We start from the raw sequence: 5,715 nt of genomic DNA, 5'->3' as shown, positions 1-5,715 counted from the left end.
ACAAGCAAGATCCAGGTGTTTGTCAACAAATGCCTGCGCTACATCCTCAAGCTGTGGTGGCCCATCAAAACCACAAATGAAGAGCTGTGGAGGATAACAACCAGGACAGCATAGCTACCACCATCATCAAAAGGAGAAAGTGGAACTGGATAGGGCATACCCTTAGGAAGGACTCCAACAATATCACTAGACAGGCCTTGGACTACAACCCGCAGGGGAAGAGGAAAGCCGGTAGGCCGAGAAACACCTGGAGACGTTCCACACTCCAAGACCTAAAGAACACCGGAGTGAGCTGACAAGAAGCAAAGGCCCTGGCCCAGAAGAGAGTGAGATGGAGAGCTCTGGTGGACGCCCTATGCCCCCCAACGGGGTAAAGAGGATTAAGTCATATAGTATTATACAACCTGGAAATGGATCGCATAGATCAACATCCCATAATAGCGATCTTTTTGCTCCACGCTCATCACCCAATGGTAAGAGGAGACTGGGATGAGTTTCAGCGTTTTTGTTTACCATTTTCGATACAAACTGCTCTGATCTATATATCACCCATACTACATGAATCATTTGTCGGTCATTGCATTATAAACGACCCCCCCCCCCCCCCCCCCCCCCCCTCCGGTCACGAGCAGATGATGAGTCATGACGTTTAGGACTTGTACAATTGAAATTTTTAATATAACGTTGATCGGTGTCAAACGGCATTTGATAATCTAATATATGCATTTATGGCTATAACTCACGTTCTATGAAATACAGCAGAAAACGATAAAAACATATTTATACTCTGGACGGTATTTTAGTATGAATGTGTGAATGAAAAAGTAAAACGTTCCTACATCCTGAACGATATATAATTGATGTTGAATGGGCCATAGTAATGTCAATTTAGCAATACAATTTTAAAAAGTTATAGCCCTGCAAAGAAGGTGAACATCTCCATAGACAAATAGAGCTGGCAGAGGACGGTTTAGGATGAAAGTGGTGGCGGAGAATGGGAAGTAATTTAGTCGACTGAAATAATCTAATCTATCTCAACCCAATTGGATTTAATTCAATATAATACTCAGGGGACAGTGTTTATTTTTCCGAGATAAGGTTGCTTGTGAGTGAGCTGTGTTTCAGACCTGTGTACAGTAGTCATAAAAACACACTGGACAAATCAGTCATAGATCACCAAACAGTTAAACAACAAACAAACTTGTAGATCAAAGCAAACAAGTTCAAACCGTTAACATCTTCGAATCTAAAGAAAATCTAACTTCAAGGTTTTCTGTAATTCATTCCATTTGTACGGAGCATAGTATTTAAAACCAGTTTTAACAAGCTCAGTTTTTACATGTGGTGTACAGTAGCTAAATAACCCTGTGACCTAGTACCAAACATGCTGTATTTAAAAGCAATCAAAAGAGGAGAGATAATAGGGAAGTTTCATAAGCCTTATAGATAAATAATAAGAAATGTAGCAGTGATAAAATGTAGTGCACTATGATACACAGCATCAAGAGGTTTTAAGATGGAGAGAGACACACGCATGTACAGAATGTCACCATAATCAAATACAGACATAATTGTTGAAAATGTTTTATTTTTATTTATTTTTTTATATTACTGATTGGATTTATTTCAATCCGAACCGTGAGAACTGTGAAACACATACATGAAATACAATAAATCACAGCTCAAACAATAACAACATATATATTTTTTTTTTTTTTTTTTTTTTTTTTTATAACCTTGTGGCACACCTTTAGTTATGGACAATAATTCAGATTGAGCAAGACCCAATTTCACACACTGATGTCTAAAATAGATCATCCTGAAACCAATCACATGCACCACTATCAATACCAATGCTAGATAACCTTTGTAAAAGCAGGTGATGATCAATTGTATCAAAGGCTTTTGACATATCTATAAAGAGAGCAGCACAGTGTTTCCTCTTATCTAAAGCAGAAATTACATCATTAGTAATCAATGTGGTGGCTGAAACTGCTGTGATTGACTCTGAATCCAGATGGATGTGGACTTAGTATTGAGTGATTGAGACAAAAAAATATGTATTTGATTATTTACCAAGGTCTCAAGAACTTTTGCCAAGCACGGCACCCTGGAAATAGGACAGCAGTTGTCCAAATTATCCCAAATGATCGTTTGTTGCAGGGGAATCACCCTGGCAGATTTCCAAACTAGAGGGAAACACCAAGTGGCAATGGAGATGTAAAAAAATTAATAAAAAAAAAGTGTCCTCCATTTTGGGCAGACCTCATTGTCCTCCATTTTGGGCAGACCTCATTGTCCTCCATTTTGGGCGGACCTCATTGTCCTCCATTGGGGCGGACCTCTGCGTAGTTCTTAATCACCTGGGAGACCCGGATCACTTTGATGTCACCTGACTGTCCGCTATTGTCTGTCCAATGATACTCAGCAGATAAGACTTTGGCGGGCTTGTTGTATAACAGATACTTGTTGAGGTGACTCTCGTCCTGCCAAACTGCCTCAATCTTATTTTTGGCGTCAACCTCCGACTGCTCGTAACAGTACCTGACCCCTTTGTACATGTCCTCCAGGTAGCCCCCCCAGACGGCTCCTGTGTAGTAGTAGTCCCCCTCTCCTGCAGGGATGTAGGCCTGGGACCTCTCACGCCGCTCATAAGGGAAGGAATCCCTAGCGAATCCCTTGTAGAAACCAACGGTGAAGGACTGCAGATAGGCGGCTGAGAGATTCGGCGCCAAATCGGTTGTGGAAGACCATGTCAACGTCCATCATGAAGAGATAGTCAGCCTCACCGCGGATCTGTTCATCTATGGTGAGGGCGGCCCACTTCATCCTTCCCAGCACCACATCCTGCCAACGCGTGGCACTGGGGACGCTGAGGACGGAGATCTTACTGCCTTTCCCAGCGCAATCTTGGGCACCTCCTCCGTGTGGTCAGTGAAGATGTAGTAGGTGACCCTGAGGTTTAACCATGAAGTACTTTTCCCCTGACTCCAGGAAACGCTGCAGGAAACGCATGTACTTGCCAACAGCGACCACCATCACTGCTATCCTGGGGTCTATTTTCTGGTAGATGGCGTCGATCACCACTGGGTCAAAACGTCCCCTCCCAAACCAGAGGAGCGTTCCAATTGGTCACAGAGTTCACATCTGTACGCCCCTTTAGTGCGCTGGGCTGAGGGTATTTCAGTCCTTGTGGCATCTTCATCTCTCCCATTCCCAATCTGCTGCTGCTGTTGGCGGCGTTGGCAGTGGCGGTTGGAATGCCCCACGCCCCACGGGCCCGAGGCGAGATTGACACTGGGTTGAAGCAGTGTTCCGAGTAGAAGGTGAAGCCCCGCAGAACGCAGAGGAGAAACACAGAGAGGACGAAGAGGCTGGCAACAGGCCTGGGGATGTGGCGTAAGATACACATTGTAAGTAGAGGGAGTTACAGTGAGAACTTATTGGCTGCATGCAATAAGAGAGGAAATTCTTTCTTGACGCTATGAACTCTTTACACGAAAGACTGTCGGTGGCCGGAACTGCCACTTATACTGTATGTGCGAGGTTCTAGAACGTTCAGCTATGACATCATCACGAACGTTCCAGAATGTTGTGGCAGAGCTAATGTTCTAGCATGTTCTAGCATGTTCAGCTATGACATCATCACACCATAGCTGTCAACATAGGCAGGAGACAAAACGTGTCCATTTTAGCCCCGCCCCTTCCCCCGGCCCCGCCCCCTCGGCACCTCCCCCTCCACTCGGCCCCGCCCCCTCCCAATGGAGCTGCCTCGTCGCTTGCCATCTGCTGGTCAAAACCTGTATGTACCCAGCCATTCGTTTAAGGGTAAACTGTAAAGTTTTTTCACAGGAAATGCACTGTATTTATGTTACAAATTACTTTTGTGTTCCTACTTTAAGTGTAAATGCTATAAAAATACAGTAAATTACATTTGATCAAAATATTAACCATTAAATAAAGGTTGTAATCTGTAAATGTATTTGATTTTACTGTAAATGTTATGAATTGAAAATGGGGGAAGAAGTCCTTCTCTGGTCTGCATCCCCTTAACACTTTAATCGCCGAAGACGCTGGAACACGTCTTTCCCCGCCATGCTCATTCTGCCAAAGACGCTGGACAGCGTCTTTAATATCAATATTTCAAAAATCTGTGATCGAAATCATATTTCTCCCCCGGAGACCTGAGATCTACTGCTGAGCCCCTCTCAACTCTCCAACGGTTCAAGAGTGCCATCTGGTGGCCGATCGGCGGCTCGCCCAAACAGGAAGTGACGCGCAGGAAGTAGTGCTCGCCCATATTTCGTCCGGGCACTCGCTATCGTTAGTGGGACTCCATCTTGATAACACGGGACATCGATCGGTTGCAAATAACTCGATAAACAACATGATTTGGACGTATATACTATTATACAACCTGGAAATGGATCGGATATTTCGACATCCCATAATAGAAAAATTTCTGTCCACGCTCATCCCCCAAGCTCCGGGAGGGTCATCAAAGAGAAGCCGCCTATTCTCAGTCCTTGCCCCACAATGGTGGAATGAACTACCCCATCCCAGTTAGGACAGTCGAATCCCGTCCAATCATTCGCCGTCGACTAAAGACGCACTTCTTCAACCAATTATCTGAAATGATAATAAATTAAAAAAAATAAAAAAATCTAACCCTGACTAACCTTACTGTCATGCACTTGTCCTAATAAACTAACCTACACTGTAACACGCAACACTTTGATGAACATTGTTACTTAGCTGATAAGAGTTGTACCCTTCCTGATGACTTGTCGTACAGAACTTGTAAGTCGCTTTGGATAAAAGCGTTCAGCTAAATGACTAAATGTAAATGTAAATGTGAATTGTAGTCCAGGACGGTATCTGTCGAGCCTTTCTCCCCCAGTGCTCCCTCGTCTTCCAAAAACGCAAACCATCCACCAGTAATGGGATCCAGAGGAGGGTAAGCCCGCCAGCCATTGCATTCATCTCGGCGGTTGGAGGGGAGATACGTCTTTGGCTCCGGTATCTCCCCTCAAAGAGCCGGGCCATCCAGCGCCCCTTTTGGCCCCAACCTCCTCTATACTCTTCCACCCCCTTCTCACAGCGTTCGGCTGCTTCCGCCGCAGTCTGCCGGGCCGACCCCTCCCCGACCGGAGCCGAGAGTTCCAGAGCTCTCACCGGTGGAGCCAAGGCATTTGGGTGCAACGAGGCTATCTTCTATTTCCCAGAGGTTCTGTTTCCGTGCCTCACCGCCTGCCTGCCTGTCTGCTGGACTGCCCCTCTCCTGCCTCGCCACCTGCCTGCCTGTCTGCTGGACTGCCCCTCTCCTGCCTCACCGCCTGCCTGCCTGTCTGCTGGACTGCCCCTCTCCTGCCTCACCGCCTGCCTGCCTGTCTGCTGGACTGCCCCTCTCCTGCCTCGCCGCCTGCCTGTCAGCTGGACTGCCCCTCTCCTGCCTCACCGCCTGCCTGTCTGCTGGACTGCCCCCCATCAGGAGCCGTCCCTCAAGAAGGAGGTCCTGTCACCGTTGTGACATCCTGCCCTGTCCCGGTCTCTCTCTCTCCCCCTCCATTCTCTCCCTCTGCCAGGTCAGTCGATGTCCCCAGTGTCCTTTCGTGCACGTGTGCTCTGTTCTTCACCGAGCTGTCCATCAATCATCACACCCATCTGTTCATCATTAGTCATTATTCCCCTGTGCATTATAGGTCAGTTTCCCCC

At 46.4% G+C, this 5,715-nt stretch overlaps 1 pseudogene across 1 annotated transcript; it reads right to left on the bottom strand.

Moving 5' to 3' along the window:
* Window positions 1-2,318: 2,318 nt before the first annotated feature.
* On the bottom strand, window positions 2,319-3,412 carry LOC311242145 (globoside alpha-1,3-N-acetylgalactosaminyltransferase 1-like; annotated as a pseudogene). The gene has a single exon. The product of its transcript is annotated as a globoside alpha-1,3-N-acetylgalactosaminyltransferase 1-like (transcript).
* Between the last annotated feature and the right edge of the window lie 2,303 nt (window positions 3,413-5,715).

This window comes from Notolepis coatsorum (assembly GCF_963971535.1).
Source record: "Notolepis coatsorum genome assembly, chromosome: 15".
Classification (NCBI taxonomy): Eukaryota; Metazoa; Chordata; class Actinopteri; order Aulopiformes; family Paralepididae; genus Notolepis; species Notolepis coatsorum.
This window is presented reverse-complemented; position numbering and strand designations above follow the sequence as displayed.